Source organism: Eurosta solidaginis, chromosome 3, assembly GCF_040869045.1.
Source record: "Eurosta solidaginis isolate ZX-2024a chromosome 3, ASM4086904v1, whole genome shotgun sequence".
NCBI classification, from domain to species: Eukaryota; Metazoa; Arthropoda; class Insecta; order Diptera; family Tephritidae; genus Eurosta; species Eurosta solidaginis.
The window spans coordinates 85,533,795-85,551,263 of record NC_090321.1 but is presented as its reverse complement, the minus strand read 5'-3'; the positions used below and the strand labels follow the sequence as shown (position 1 = coordinate 85,551,263).

At 37.8% G+C, this 17,469-nt stretch overlaps 1 protein-coding gene, 1 long non-coding RNA gene and 1 pseudogene across 3 annotated transcripts in view; 1 reads left to right on the top strand and 2 right to left on the bottom strand.

Annotated features, from left to right (window-relative positions):
* AGO1 (protein argonaute-2) overlaps positions 1-17,469 on the top strand; it is a 292,733-nt gene that overhangs the window by 135,518 nt on the left and 139,746 nt on the right. The window lies entirely within an intron of this gene.
* Positions 3,716-3,809, bottom strand: LOC137247341 (U6 spliceosomal RNA; annotated as a pseudogene).
* The window catches only part of LOC137244090 (uncharacterized), a 28,810-nt gene continuing 19,786 nt past the window's right edge, over positions 8,446-17,469 (bottom strand). The window contains exons 2-3 of the long non-coding RNA XR_010950793.1: positions 10,039-10,133; positions 8,446-9,199 (exon numbers count right to left, since the gene is read on the bottom strand). This is a non-coding gene — a long non-coding RNA (uncharacterized lncRNA). The remainder of the gene's footprint in view (positions 9,200-10,038; positions 10,134-17,469) is intronic.

Below are 17,469 nucleotides of genomic sequence, written 5' to 3'. Positions count from 1 at the left end.
AGTATATTAACTTTGATTGCATAACGGTTGGTTGTACAGGTATAAAGGAATCGAGATAGATATAGACTTCCATATATCAAAATCATCAGTATCGAAAAAAAATTCGATTGAGCCATGTCCGTCCGTCCGTCCGTCCGTCTGTCCGTTAACACGATAACTTGAGTAAATTTTGAGGTATCTTGATGAAATTTGGTACGTAGGTTCCTGGGCACTCATCTCAGATCGCTATTTAAAATGAACGATATCGGACAATAACCACGCCCACTTTTCCGATATCGAAAATTTCGAAAAATCGAAAAAGTGCGATAATTCATTACCAAATACGCATTAAGCGATGAAACTTGGTAGGTGAGTTGAGCTTATGACGCAGAATAGAAAACTAGTAAAATTTTAGACAATGGGCGTGGCACCGCCCACTTTTAAATGAAGGTAATTTAGAAGTTTTGCAAGCTGTAATTTGGCAGTCGTTGAAGATATCATGATGAAATTTGGCAGGAACGTTACTCTTATTACTTTATGTCTGCTTAACAAAAATTAGCAAAATCGGAGAACGACCACGCCCACTTTTAAAAAAATTTTTTTTAAATTCAAATTTTAAAAGAAAAGTTAATATCTTTACAGCATATAAGTAAATTATGCCAACATTCAACTCCAGTAATAATATGGTGCAAAAAAATACAAAAATAAAAGAATATTTCAAAATGGGCGTGGCTTCGCCCTTTCTCATTTAATTTGTCAAGGATGCTTGTAATGCCATAAGTCGAACAAAAATTAACCAATCTTTGTGCAATTTGGTAGAGGCTTAGCTTCTAGGACGATAACTGTTTTCTGTGAAAAAGGGCGAAATCGGTTGAAGCCACGCCCAGTTTTTATACACAGTCGACCGTCTGTCCTTCCGTTCGGCCGTTAACACGATAACTTGAGCAAAAATCGATATATCTTTACTAAACTCAGTTCACGTACTTATCTAAACTCACTTTGTATTGGTATAAAAAAAGGCCGAAATCCGACCATAACCCCGCCCACTTTATCGATATCGAAAATTACGAAAAATGAAAAAATGCCATAATTCTATACCAAATACGAAAAAAGGGATGAAACATGGTAACTGGATTGGTTTATTGACGCAAAATATAACTTTGGAAAAAACTTTGTAAAATGGGTGTGACACCTACCATATTAAGTAGAAGAAAATGAAAAAGTTCTACAAGGCGAAATCAACAGCCCTTGGAATCGTGGCAGGAATACTGTTAGTGGTATTGCATATATAAATAAATTAGCAGTACCCGACAGATGATTTTCTGGATCACCTGGTCCACATTTTGGTCGATATCGCGAGAACGCCTTCACATATACATCTAGGGGCCACTCGCTTTTAAAACCCTCATTAATACCTTTAATTTCATATCCATATCGTACAAACACATTCTAGAGTCACCCCTGGCCCACCCTAATGGCGATATCTCGAAAAGGCGTCCACCTATAGACCTAATGCCCACTCCCTCTTAAAATGCTCAGTAACACCTTTCGTTTGATACCCATATCGTACAAACATTCTAGAGTCACCCCTGGCCCACCCTAATGGCGATATCTCGAAAAGGCGTCCAGCTATAGACCTAATGCCCACTCCCTCTTAAAATGCTCAATAACACCTTTAGTTTGATACCCATATCGTACAAACACATTCTAGGGTCACCCCTGGCCCACCCTAATGACGATATCTCGAAAAGGCGTCCACCTATAGACCTCATGCCCACTCCCTCTTAAAATGCTCAGTAACACCTTTCGTTTGATACCCATATCGTACAAACATTCTAGAGTCACCCTTGGTCCACCTTTTTGGCGATATCTCGAAAAGGCGTCCACCTATAGAACTAAGGATTACTCCCTTTTAAAATACTCATTACCATCTTTCATTTGATACCCATATCATACAAACACATTTTAGAGTCATCCCTGGCCCACCCTAGTGGCGACATTTCGAAAAGGCGTCCACCTATAGACCTAATGCCCGCTCCCTCTTAAAATGCTCAGTAACACTTTTCGTTTGATACCCATATCGTACAAACATTCTAGAGTCACCCCTGGCCCACCCTAATGGCGATATCTCGAAAAGGCGTCCACCTATAGACCTAATGCCCACTCCCTCTTAAAATGCTGAGTAACACCTTTCATTTGATTCCCATATCGTACAAACACATTCTAGAGACACCCCTGGTCCACCTTTATGGCGATATCTCGAAACGGCGTCCACATATGGAACTAAGGATCACTCCTTTTCAAAATACTCATTAACAGCTTTCATTTGATACCCATATCGTACAAACATATTCTAGAGTCACCCCTGATCCACCTTTATGGCGATTTCTCGAAAAGGCGTTCACCTATAGAACTAAAGCCCATTCCCTTTTAAAATACTCATTACCACCTTTCATTTGATACCCATATCGTACAAACACATTCTAGAGTCACCCCTGGCCCACCCTAATAGCGATATCTCGAAAAGGCGTCCACCTATAGACCTAATGCCCACTCCCTCTTAAAATGCTCAGTAACACCTTTCGTTTGATACCCATATCGTACAAACATTCTAGAGTCACCCTTGGTCCACCTTTATGGCGATATCTCGAAAAGGCGTCCACCTATAAAACTAAGGATTACTCCCTTTTAAAATACTCATTATAACCTTTCATTTGATACCCATATCGTACAAACACATTCTAGAGTCACCCCTGGTCCACCCTAATGACGATATCTCGAAAAGGCGTCCACCTATAGACCTCATGCCCACTCCCCCTTAAAATGCTCAGTAACACCTTTCGTTTGATACCCATATCGTACAAACATTCTAGAGTCACCCTTGGTCAACCTTTATGGCGATATCTCGAAAAGGCGTCCACCTATAGAACTAAGGATTACTCCCTTTTTAAATACTCATTACCATCTTTCATTTGATACCCATATCATACAAACACATTCTAGAGTCACTCCTGGCCCACCCTAATGGCGACATTTCGAAAAGGCGTCCACCTATAGACCTAATGCCCACTCCCTCTTAAAATGCTCAGTAACACCTTTCGTTTGATACCCATATCGTACAAACATTCTAGAGTCACCCTTGGTCCACCTTTATGGCGATATCTCGAAAAGGCGTCCACCTATAGAACTAAGGATTACTCCCTTTTAAAATACTCATTACCACCTTTCATTTGATACCCATATCGTACAAACACATTCTAGAGTCACCCCTGGCCCACCCTAATGGCGACATTTCGAAAAGGCGTCCACCTATAGACCTAAGGCCCACTCCCTCTTAAAATGCTCAGTAAAACCTTTCATTTGATACCCATATCGTACAAACAAATTCTAGAGTCAGCCCTGGTCCACCTTTATGGCGATATCCCTAAATGGCGTCCATCCATAGAACTATGGCCTACTCTTTCTTAAAATACTCTTTAATACCTTCCATTTGATACACATGTCATACAACCACATTCCAGGGTTACCCTAGGTTAATTTTCCTACATGGTGATTTTCCTTATTTTGTCTCCATAGCTCTCAACTGAGTATGTAATGTTCGGTTACACCCGAACTTAGCCTTCCTTACTTGTTTTTTTTTTTTTTTTTTAAATAATGGTTAAAGAAATGACTTCATACTTAAGCTAGTGTATTTATTATACTTATAATTATCATGCTCCTCTTGTTTATCACCATTGAAAATGTGGTACGCTTCACGAGATCAGTGTCATTCTTGCTCTGGGGCTATGCTAATATCGTTCCAATTTTAATGTATTTTCCGTTGAAGTAATTGCCACAATATGCTAATCTTCGTGTATTTTCCGTTGAAGTAATTGCCACAATATGCTAATCTTCGTGTATTTTCCGTTGAAGTAATTGCCACAATATGCTAATCTTCGTGTATTTTCCGTTGACGTAATTGCCACAATATGCCAATCTTCGTGTATTTTCCGTTGAAGTAATTGCCTCAATTTTTATTATTGGTGCCCGACTTTAACACCTTCTCTTCTTTTTTTCTTTTTACAAGGCTTAGAGCCTTCCGCGACTTACAACCAGATTGACTGAATTTTGTGTGTGTTAGTTAGTGCAGTCGGGTGGCTTCGTGACACACGTATTTGTTGTCGGCTACACGTTGATGAAAATCAAAAATTTTTGATTTTTTCATTTGACGCTAGCTTATTTGATAGTCGCGGGGTGTGATTGACAAAACGCAGTGTTGTATTTAGTTTGTGTCGACATTCAAAATGAACAAGTGCGCGGAAGAACAGCAATTTATATTAAAATTTATTGAAAATTATCAATGTTTAGCAGCTGTATGGAATGTAAAGCTTTTATTATTATTTAATAAAATTTTATTATTTAATAAATAAAACTGCTGTAGTTGCAAGTAAAAAAAAGTCATCATCCGATTCACGTCCGAACGCTACGGCTTCTCTATGCAAATGTTGATTGATGGCTTTTTATTTGATAGTCGCGGGGCAAGCGTCAAATACCCGTCACGCACACATACAAAAATTCAGTCAATGTGGTTGTAAATCGCGGAAGGATTTTAGGCTGTAATCAGACAGAAAAATCCTGCCGGCTATGACATTAGGCTGAAAAATCAGCCAGTAGCATCATAGGCAGGATCGCCATGTAGAAAGGTCCCTAACGCAATTAAAACAAAGAAGACTTCACTGCTTGAATTATGAATGTCGAATTGTCTTTATGCAAATAATTCAGCTTATTTATATTAGATTATTCTAACCATATTCTTACATATCTATTTACATTTAAGCTTACATACTTACATTCATAACTACCTTAAACATACATACTTACATACCTACATACTACTCGGCACAAAATATGTACCTACATATATGAGCTGCAAATTTATGGGAAATGCTAACCTTGCAAGTTGCAGGAATGCAAATTGCTGGGATTCAAATTCGTTTGGTTGTGTGTTGTACACGTCTGTTTATTAATGGCTGTGTCAGCATTAATTCTCAAATGCATTTTTATTATTTTTGTAGCAGGTTAGAATATTAGACTGATTTAAATATTTTGGATTAAATTGAATTGTTGGCTGCTTACACTACATTATAAGTCACCATTAATTCGCCCTTTAGCTGCCAAACTATGTAGCATTGTGAATGATGACTAAGTGTGATATCTTCTGCATAATCGTCAAAATTCCAAAGTGATTGGATCACCTGATTTGTATTTGACTATCGCTGTCTCATTCTGTCTCTCTTTCTATCACCCGCTGAAGATAGGCGCTGCCATACTGAACAGCCTGTCAAAACGCTGAAAAGTAGCCATATTGAACAGCCTAGTAATCATTCACAATGCTATATAGTGGCTGAAACGCTATGGAATTTAAACTGACAAGGGCGTAGCCAGGATTTGATTTTGGAACAATCAGGGGGAAGGCGCAATCCAATTTAATGTTTTTTTTTACGAGGAGGAAGCATAGAAAGCCTCAAAGTTAGTGTGGGACTTTAACGGCACTAAACCTCCCACTGTCTGAGTACCATATACGGCCGGTACCACCGTCAAGTATTCCGTCGGGAGGTAAGTTGAGCACTAAGCTCTACGTCTGTCGGGGTCAGGATGCGCAATTCCATCCAATTTAATGTCAAGAAACAAGAAGCAGTGAATTATACAAGTGCCAAACGGCGTGGATCTTGTGCAAATCGTTCGAAAACTCTGAGTACCATATCCTTTCCTTTATCCTTGACTATTTTCCTATGTAGACCCATCAAGCAAAATCCTAAAAAAAATGAATCATATTCATCATTACAATCCGAGAATAACTTTTGGATTTTCATCACTTTTCTTACCATTCAAACGATTTTCGACCATCGTTGAGCGAAGCCAAGTCTTTACTCTTCTCAACGTGCTAAAGGTCCGTTCTATGGAACTTGTCGTACAAGGTAATGCGATAGCAATATACAAAGCAAGCTTCGTCGTCTATAAAACATTTCCGTTTCTTGAACGACATAACACTGGTCTAATCATATTCACATATCATATATCACATATCATATCACAGGATGAATCATATTCATCATTACAATCCGAGAATAACTTTTGGATTTTCATCACTTTTCTTACCATTCAAACGATTTTCGACCATCGTTGAGCGAAGCCAAGTCTTTACTCTTCTCAACGTGCTAAAGGTCCGTTCTATGGAACTTGTCGTACAAGGTAATGCGATAGCAATATACAAAGCAAGCTTCGTCGTCTATAAAACATTTCCGTTTCTTGAACGACATAACACAGGTCTAACTTATGAAGATCTTCAGCTTTTAAGATTTTGTCCTTCCAATGAAAATACCACAATTCGGCCTCCGCAGCAAAACTTGTAAGACCGTAAAACTGAATAAAATTTCCTGCTGCTTTCTTGAAGTCTTCGAAATTCATTTTCAACATCTTAGATACATGCAAGTGAAACAATGTATACGCTGGCAAGTTCTCTTCAGGAAATCTTTGCTCCAGTGAGGCGACAAATGAATCTAAATACGGACTGAAAAGTGATCTCTTCCAAAATTGAGCGTCATCAGATGCAGGATGATTCGAGCGATGTTTTTGACGGTCCACGGTCCTGGGTTTTTGTAGTTCTAATCCTAGTTGTTCAGCAATCGACTTTGAATCTGTCAAAAGTTCCTAAATTCCAGAATTCGCATTCACTCGATGATCTTTTGCTAATTGAATGATCCGCTGGATTTGTTTTCTTCACGAAAGAAGATTTCCTTCTGGCGAGAGAACCACGATAAAAATTGATGACGTCCTTGATTGTTGCAATAGTGTTACGAATTTCGGAGACTTCATTTAAATCATTTACTACTAAATTCAATTTGTGACTTGCGCAATGAAAGTATAAAGCTTGAGGTTATTTCTCTCTCAAAATAGCTTGCGCATCATTTTCTTTTCCTGACATTGTTGAACAACCGTCATACCCTTGTCCTTTAAGTTTCATAGGATCAAGTCCTGTTTCAGTGATAAAATTATCTATCACGGTGGCAATTGTTTTGGCATCAATAGCGTCTACTTCAACAAAACCTACAAATTCTTCTCGAATAACTTGCTTTTCTTCATCGTAGAGTCTGATACCAATTGATAATTGTTCATTTCCTGCTATGTCACGGCTTTCGTCCCCCATAAGACTGAATGCTGTAGCTTTTTTTGCATCGTTTATAATGTCATCTTGAATAACCTGTCCACAAAAAGTGATGATTTCATTCTGGATTTGGGGCGAATTGTAAGTAGCACTTTTTTCCCTTCTTCAAAATTCTGCTTAAGATGCTGATCACCCGCTTTGATTTGGAGGCCGAGTAGGTCATAAAATATACCTTAAAGCATAAAATAGTTTTCGAAGTTTGCTCCAAATCATGAGATATGAGGATAGAAGTAAACGTTTTGAAACGATAAGCAGTAAAAAGGAAAATTAAAGAAGGTAGATTTGACAACTGAAACATTTTGGTTTTGCATGAATTGTTACTTCAAAAAATTGCAAACAAGCGCATTAATCCTTTGTGGCCTAAGCATATATTTTTGATCCTACACATGATTCAACTACTGCAGGTTTGCTCACACGAAACACTCGAAATCAAAAATCAGTACGGGTTGCTATTACTTAGCATGGAAAAGGGGGAGAAATTATATCTTTCTCAGCAGAAATTGTAATAGAAAAGGACTTAAAGTAGTATGTAGTAGTAGTAGTGCTAGCAAATTCGTAAATGCGAGTAGGTTTTCAGAAAATTGTAGATTTCAAACTAAATATTTCGGCACTTTGGCAACCAGGTTTCGCAAAAAAATATAACCAGCTCGGTCGGAAATATGCGAAAACTTCATTCGTGAGCCCCTTTTCATCCGAACTAGATGCCTTAAAGAATTGAACAACTGATATTCTGAGTAACTCCGTAAACAGCACAACTTATGAATGTCTTCCCACACTGATTTATTCCAGGATATCACTTATTACGGATGCGCGTTGTTGTTTTTTTTTTAACAAAAGTATTCAAATTGAAAATTGTGTGTGTTTACAAAAAAAAAAAAATTTAATTTTTCGGGAAGTCAACGGGTTAAATATTTTTTCATTTGAAACAACAATTCATACAGATAACCCTTCTCTGAACTGTCAAGTTCACTATTACTTTGTTTAATATACTTTGAGCAGTAATATTCAGATTTGTCTTATTTACTACACTTCTATCCTATCAGAACTGAAAATGAAAAGTGATATTTAGCTGAAGTGATAAAGTTACACAATTCTATATAAATCTATAATTTACGAAGCTTCACTGGATGAGTCTTGATCACCATAATACAAATGCATTGCAAAGTGCGCATTACTGAACAGGATAATCAAAATGCACTTAATTTAGAACAACCAAGTCTCAAATGATACTTGTACTTTTAATTGTTTGCGAGAAGCGTGCTTATGTATATTGTCACAACCAAAATTTTAGATATGATTTTAAAACTGGTGCTAGTTTAAAATAAATACTTCTACCTTATACATAAAATTCAAAATGTGAAGGTAATATCATCATTGTTCTTTCCTCTCAGTGGCAGATCATGGACGCCACAGAATATAACAGTTTCTATACTCTTCCATTATTTTTTCGTGCTCAATTTGTAATGACAGGTTGATTGGTGTTATTTGCAAAAAGTTCTTTGCTTCTCTGACTGCTCCCAGGTGCCATTGATTTGTGGAGTGCTCATTGCAATATTCATGCATTTTTTTATAACGTTGGAAAGGTTTTTTTATCAATGATGCTAGAACACCTTGAACATTTTTTGGTGGAAAAAGAACACAATATAAACACAATGCTCCCTTCGGTTTTTTCGGATACTGAAGCCAAGGAGAACCATTCAAATTTAAATTTTCGGCCTAAGTCTTCGACGTCGTCATTAAGATTGTAATTTTCTGACGGTACCCAACATCTCTTTAGAAATTCCATCTTGTCAGTAGTTGATATCTGTGATGATCGTCCAACGTAAAAGCTTAAATCGTGTGAGTGATATTCTTCCAAACTTGTTTCATTTAAACATGGTGATGCTGAAGTGAAAGAACTTGTTTTAACACGGTCGGAGGAATTTGTAAGTTGATGACTAGAAGTCGAAGTTTGGCCTTCATCACACCTCGAAGTGCATTCTTTCGGATCGTTCGATGGAATATCTGTAAAATTTTCTACAAATACGAGCAATTATTTGTTATTGAGAAACTCACAATGAATGTTATCAGCATGAAGCTATAATTTTTACTAATTACAATATTCATTAGTATGTATACGCAGGTAATGTTCTAGGACAGTGGCCGAGTGCTAAAAAAATAGCTACAAATCAGAAAATTGGTACCCAAAAACGCGTTTTGCACAGCATTTTTGGCAGAACACTCTTAAGCCCCCATTACTGATACTTAGCATAGACTTGACTTGACTTGGCGTAAACTTGGCAACTTAGCCACGATTATACTCCACTTGGCGCATAAAATTTGGCATCATAATCAGCGTTGAAATTTATTTTTAAATAAATGTCAATTTGTATGACAAAATGTCAAAATGAAATGGAAACAAACAAATGGCATCTCAAAATGTAAACGTCACTTAGAACTTACATAGAACATCAAAATTCAACAGACTTCTAAGTCAAGTTAAGTTTTGAGTAATCAGTAACATGCAATGTTCATTTAACAGAACTGTAAGTGACAGTTCGCAAGCCAAGTCAAGTCTATGCTAAGTATCAGTAATGGAGCCTTTACCCACAATTTTTTTATGTGTACAACAAAAACACAACAACCACATGAAAACTTCAAATTGGTTTTGCAAAAATTTCGAGAATTATCAGATATATCGGGTTTATGGTTTCGGATTCGAGATCCTGGGTTCAAAACGCACTTTTGGGTACCATTTTCTTATTTTTAGCTATTTTTTAGCACTCGGCCACTGTCCTAGAACATTACCTGCGTAAACATGCTAATAAATATTGTGACTGGTAAAAACACAAAAAATGTATATCATTCATTCAAACCTTTTGTTCATGTAGGCTTCTCTTGCAGACTCAAACAGGAAGCAGCAACTTCTTTCACCCGAGTCGTGGCGGGTTCCCCAATCTTTCGTTTGGTGCTTAAAAGACACAAGTATACAATTTGGGTTGAATCAAGAACAAAACTTTTTGAGGAAGATAAGCTTCAAATGCGAATTCCTTCAATTTGAATAGTTTTGTGATTATTTGTGGAAATGCATTGTATTCTTTAACTCTTTCAGCCTGGCTTTTACTTGAAAAATTGTAATTGATAAACTTATTTTGGTAATATTCTAGAACAGGGATCAACTTCAAAAAAATTTCCAAAAATATCTGGAAAGTTATCGAAAGACGCGTTTTAACTTCAGTATTATTAATCCGAAGGCGGGAGTCCAAAATTTTGCTTTGTCAAAAGATACTCACAAAAAAAAGACAAAATGACCCCGGATGTATATATTTATATGCTCTAGTGAACATATGTATTATGGTGGATGTCAAACCCGGCTAAGTGCCAGGTCCCTGACAAAATTCAGGAAGATATTTTAGTATCACCGTAATATATATATATTTGTACGCATTTGTGCATATATGTATTCTGGTGGATATATTTTCTAGCGCCCGCTGGTAATTTGCATTTTTCTGGACTTTCCGCCTTTCGCCATTGCGATTTTATGAAATAGAATAGATTTTTTTAATTAATACAATATCTCGAAACAAACAATAATACATCACAAAAGTGTGTAAAATGCATTTCAAAAGCGGGCGGCAGAAAATTCACCATCAAAAATTTCAGCAAACCCTGCCCGAATAACGCGTTGGCGCGTCTTTTTGGAATTACCAAGGTTAATTCCAGACTGCAATTTAGAAATGTGACTAAATTTAACTAAATGGTAGCCACTGTGGTTAAAAGTGCTAAGGTTATCAGTAGTAAACATCTTACCTTTAAAAAATTTGCGTATGTCCATCTTTGTAATTTAATCTTAAACAATTTAACTTTTTTTGTTTTTTTTTTTTGAACTTTAAATGGCAGAGAAACTAAGTCTCCATAAACCAAATGTATTCCAAGAATGTTGTATTCAAATCCAAGTAATTGTAATAATCACACACTTTCCACTTCAAGAATAGAATTAAATTGTAATAACGACTTGATAAAAACTATTACTCAAGTAGTCATATTTAGACTTGAAATACTGCAGGGTGATCAATTGCATTCAACTTCACCAACTAAAAAGTTGAACTGATAAAAACATCTGTAAACTTTTGTCATTTTTTTTTACTTTTTTTCGGCAAATTGTTATCGGATTTAGGTGGGAGAGGGGGAGGGGGGTTTGTCAAGCGCAAAAAATAAAAATTCATCCCACTAAAATTAAAAATGGCAAAAAAAAAATAAAATTAATTGTATAAATAAAAAAAAATTATAAGACTTCATGAATTTAGGTGTGGGCACTTGCCCCCGCTGCCCCCCTGCCTACACCCTTGTAAACTGGTTGTGTTTTTGAGACGATGGTTCTAAAAGTATGAGGAAAATTGATGTGCCCCTCCAATACTCAAAACTATCATCAATCAAAATAGCGATACTTTTTTTTTGTCATTTTCAGTATTGACAGTTTTTTGCTTATAGCTTTTTGAGGCAACTGAGTATTGAAATTTGGATTATGCACGATAATAACCTATCAGGGACTAAAAATACCTGGGGAGTCAAATTCGATATGCCCCTTTCAGTTTTGAGGGTAGAGGCAGCAAAGTGGAAGCACTTGGTTGCGTAAATTTTTTTCAGGAGAATGTTTTTTTGTGGGCACAACTACAATTTTACTTTTATCACTTCATACCCGTTTGTTATTTTTTTCTCTACACCACAGTAGTATACCATCAATTGCCTCATCTTGGAATATTCACGCAAGGAAAGTTATTGATGTTTGTACATGGGGCAAATATACGAAATTTCCGACAAAAATTGGCAATCGTCAAAAAGTGTAGAAAACAAATTTTTTTTAAAACAGGTTTTATTTAAAAGTAAATGAAAAGAAACACAAATTTGGTACAAAGATTAAAAAAAAAAAATGTCTACCCTTTTTGACGGTTGCCAATTTTTGGCGAAAATTTCGTATATTTGCCCATGTACATACATCAATAGCTTTCCTTGCGTGAATATTCCAAGATGAGGCAATTGATGGTATAGCAAAGAGGATAAATATAATAAGAGCCGTCACTCGTTATTTTTTAAGCATTTACTCGATGTAAAATATGAGGTAGTCGCTACTTTTGTTTTATGAGGGACATTTTTGAATTGCTTTCCATTTATCCATGCGGTGTTGTCACTTCATGCAAACGTATTTTTTGGAAAGAGAATTAAATAATTAATTAAATACAGTCGGAAAAATAAACACAAATACCCCATGAAAATGTATAGAAGACATTTATAAACATCTCGCCCAAAAAAAAAGTAGCGATTACCTCATAGTTTACATCGAGTAAATGCCTAAAAAATAACGAGTGACGGCTCTTATTATATTAGCCGTGTTTTTTAACACGCGTATATCCGTTTACGCTTAAACTTTATATTGACTGCTAAGAGACAAACTATAAATACACCTCTGAAATTGCTGCGCATAAATTTTGTCCTACTAAATTTCAATACGCATTATACTCAGATGTAACTGAAATATGTGTCTTTGTTTCACCCTGTACACTAATTCTATGTATTATATGTGTGTCCACAATTCATCGCAACTGATTCAGCTATATGTTATACCCTATAGCCATCAGAGCGTTGCGTCTCCGCTTTTCGCTACACCCTGTTGCTGTAGCTAGTTGTTTTACCACAGCCGCTAGATGGGTCTCCTAAGCATTATCTAAGCGAAGATAGGCGTTTTTTAACACGCGCAAACGAAACGTATACGCGCGTGTTAAAAAACACGGCTATTGTTACGAATATTAGCAAAACTGAGGAGTGCTGCCATCTCCAGGCCGATGCTAAGCAGTGACGTGAATTCACATCAATAATTCAATCATTATGTATCTACATAAACGAATCAATAATTGCGTCTACACATATGTACACATTCCGACAAGCAACCTTTCCATACAAGGCAGCGAGAGATGAGATGTCATACACCGATGAATTTACTTATACGCTTATGTGTGTGCGGGAGACTGTAAACTACAAACACATGCATATATCTTATCTGAGTGGTCACAAGAGAGGGCAATAATTTGTGCACGTAGTTGTGGCTGGCGATTTTGTAGCCGAAACAACTAGTAACTTCTGGAAATCGAAGAGCCTAGAAGTATGCAGCGTAAACTATAAAAGCGGAACAGGCGAGTAAGAAGTAATTCAGTTTGATTTGAATTGTCAAGCAGTTACGAGTAAGACGATATCTAGCGAGTAATAGCACTATTATTTTGAAAATCAGTTTCCTTTAAGATATCAGTTTGGTTATTAAGCTATTCGTTGCACAGTTTGAGTGTTATTGTGAAGTATTTTAATAAAGGCCATTTTTCCATTATTCAATATTGGAGTTATTTATTCAACAGTTTAGCGATACGAACCTAGCAAAAGGGGCAAATAAGAGGATTTGCAGCAAATTCGTTACAATTGGTGTCAGAAGAGGAATTGTTGAATAAATTCCGGAGGACAACAAGGACATGGCAAAGTTCAGTGAATTGAAGATCCAGCAACTAAAGAAGGAGTTGGAGAGCCGTGGATTGAATAGAAGCGGCGTTAAACTTGAACTTCAGGCACGGCTACGAGAGGCAATGGAAGCGGAAGGAATTGATGTGGAAGAGTATGACTTTCATCTTGATGGCGAGGAAGTAACAAAAATTGAAGAGAAAAACGAAACATCGCAGACGGTTACCAGCACAGACTTGAACATGATATTGGCTGCAATATCTGCACAAACATCGACTGTAGCATCAATGTCGTCACAAATGTCATCACAACTGGAAGAGCAGAAGACATATATGGCATCACAACTGGAAGAACAAAAAACGTATATGTCATCTCAACTGGAAGAACAGAAAACGTATATGTCATCTCAACTGGAATCGCAGGAGAACCGTATAACGTCGAAGATTGAAGCACAAGAGGCACGAATATCCGAAATGTCGGCACAAATATCAGCGCAGATCTCTGCTCAACTGGAAGAGCAAGAAGGACGTATTTCCTCGAAGTTGGAGGCGCAAGATACAAAAGTTTTACAGTTTGAAGAAAAAATCGAGGCCGAGGTGGATGCTTTGAGAGGACGTATCGAGCAGTTGCAACTAAATCGCCCAGCAGTTTCAACGAGTAATCCAAAAGTAAAAACACCTTCCTTTGACGGTTCTGTTCCTTTTCAGGTCTTTAAGCTACAGTTTGAGAAGACCGCAGCAGTGAACCAATGGAATGCTGAAGATAAAGTTGCAGCTCTGTTCGTGGCACTGAAAGGGCCTGCCGCGGAAATCTTACAGACTATCCCAGAGTATGAGCGGAACCACTACGAAACATTGATGAGCGCTTTAGAGAGACGTTACGGAAGCGAGCATAGAAAACAGATATTCCAAATTGAGTTGCAAAACCGCTACCAAAAAGCAAATGAGACATTGCAGGAGTTTGCTTCAGATGTTGAAAGGTTGGCTCATCTCGCAAATGCGGACGCACCCGTGGAATACACCGAGAGGGTAAAAATCCAGAGTTTTATAAATGGCATACGAGACGTGGAAACGAAGCGAGCTACATACGCGAACCCAAAACTGACATTTGCTGAAACGGTATCACATGCATTGACTCAGGAAACTGCCTCCCTATTAAGTAAACCAGCATATAAGGCTCGCCGTGTGGAAGTAGAAAGGCCAGAGTGGGTAGAAACAATTTTGGAAGCACTGAAGGGATCTCAACAGAAGAATGCCGGAGTTATTAAATGTTTCAAGTGCGGCAACCCAGGTCACATTGCACGTCATTGCGATCTTGGTCCTAATAGTTCCAACAATGTGGGTGGCCATAAACGCAAAGCTGGAGGAGATGAGCAAGAGCGAGTAAGAGGTAGAGAGCTAGATCCAGCTGTTGAATGTCCTGTGATATCTGTGTCGCAAATCGGAAGGAAATCAAGCAGTCTTACCGTCAGAGGGAATGTGGATGGTAAAGAGCGTGTACTGACTGTAGATACGGGGGCATCTCATTCCTTGATTCGATCTGATTTGGTCTACAGGAGAGTAAAGTCATTACCTGGAGCAAGGTTGCGTACGGTAACAGGCGAATATAATCAAGTCCAAGGCGAAGTGGTATGTGAGGTATTAATTGGAAAAGTCATGGTTCTACACAAATTCGTTGTGGCGGAGATCGTTGATGAAGTCATATTGGGAGTGGACTTCTTGGTTGACCATGACGTCAGGATCGATATGCGGAGGAAAATTATGCGCTATAAGAACCAGGACATACCACTTAACTTTAGTTTGGGAAAAGGGTTCAGCAGTAATCGGGTACTGGTGGAAAAGACTCGACAAAGACCACGAAAGTCAAAGGCAAAGGTTGATAGATCGAATGGGCCAAATAAATCAAAATCAAAAGTACCTACGAGAGAAACACTGGCATTGACAAAACCTAAAAGACGCAGGAAAACGAAGCAACGAATTTTCGAGAAAGAATGCGAGGGTAGTTTCAAGCCGGAGCGCACTACTCTTGTGAAATGTGGGAACGATACCGATTATGCAAAGCAAATCCGTCCAGCGCAAGCTCTACGAAGTGGTTCATTGACCAAACAACAGAGTGTGAAGGAACGGCCCAGGGTAATGAGTAGTAAGATGAAACACTGGCATGACAAGAACTTTAATTCGGAAGGTTTCTTGGCGGGAGATTTGGTACTGTTAAACAACCCTCACCGGCGGAAAGGTGTTCCAGCCAAATTTCGGTGCAGTTGGGAAGGCCCGTACAAAGTTGTGAAGACGATCAGTGATACCATCTACCGCATACAAACCACTGGGAAACCACGGATTAGAAGAGTGGTACATTTGGAGATGCTAGCGGCGTTTAGATTGGGAGATTTGTCTGATCGGGACGATCAGACTTAGGTGGAGGGCAGTGTTACGAATATTAGCAAAACTGAGGAGTGCTGCCATCTCCAGGCCGATGCTAAGCAGTGACGTGAATTCACATCAATAATTCAATCATTATGTATCTACATAAACGAATCAATAATTGCGTCTACACATATGTACACATTCCGACAAGCAACCTTTACATACAAGGCAGCGAGAGATGAGATGTCATACACCGATGAATTTACTTATACGCTTATGTGTGTGCGGGAGACTGTAAACTACAAACACATGCATATATCTTATCTGAGTGGTCACAAGAGAGGGCAATAATTTGTGCACGTAGTTGTGGCTGGCGATTTTGTAGCCGAAACAACTAGTAACTTCTGGAAATCGAAGAGCCTAGAAGTATGCAGCGTAAACTATAAAAGCGGAACAGGCGAGTAAGAAGTAATTCAGTTTGATTTGAATTGTCAAGCAGTTACGAGTAAGACGATATCTAGCGAGTAATAGCACTATTATTTTGAAAATCAGTTTCCTTTAAGATATCAGTTTGGTTATTAAGCTATTCGTTGCACAGTTTGAGTGTTATTGTGAAGTATTTTAATAAAGGCCATTTTTCCATTATTCAATATTGGAGTTATTTATTCAACAGTTTAGCGATACGAACCTAGCAAAAGGGGCAAATAAGAGGATTTGCAGCAAATTCGTTACAATATTTATCCTCTTTGGGTGCTGCTATTTATAAGCCGATGCTAAGCAGTGGCGTGAATTCACATCAATAATTCAATCATTATGTATCTACATAAACGAATCAATAATTGCGTCTACACATATGTACCATGTACGTATACGAGCAGCGGAGAATCAATGCACAAACACATTCGCATATCTGAGATACTCCTGAAAGTATGCAATGAGAGAAGCTATAAAATCGTGCAATTGTAGTTACAGCTGAGAAGTTTGAGAGCTGATGGCAAATAGTAAATTCTGGAAATGAAAGCGCCTAGAAGATGCGAACGTTGAAATCATAGAGTATAAAAGGCAGCAAATGTAGAGGCGCTGGAATTCAGTTTGAGTTGAGCTATCAAGCAGTTATTGATTAAGCACACAATCTGGCGGGCAATAGTAGAGTTCCATTTGAACTATCAATCTGTTTGGTTTTTAAGCAAGCTAGTTGCAAAGTATAAGTGTTATTGGCAAGTAATTTAATAAAGGCCATTTTTCCATTATTCGATATTGGAGTTATTTATTCAACAGTTTAGTGATTCGAACTTAGCAGAAGGGCAAATAAGAGGATTTGCAAGTAAAATCGTTACAATTGGTGTCAGAAGAGGAATTGTTTAATAAATTCCGAATATTGGGAATACAACTTTGACATGGCAAAGTTGAGTGAATTGACGATCCAGCAACTGAAGGAGGAGT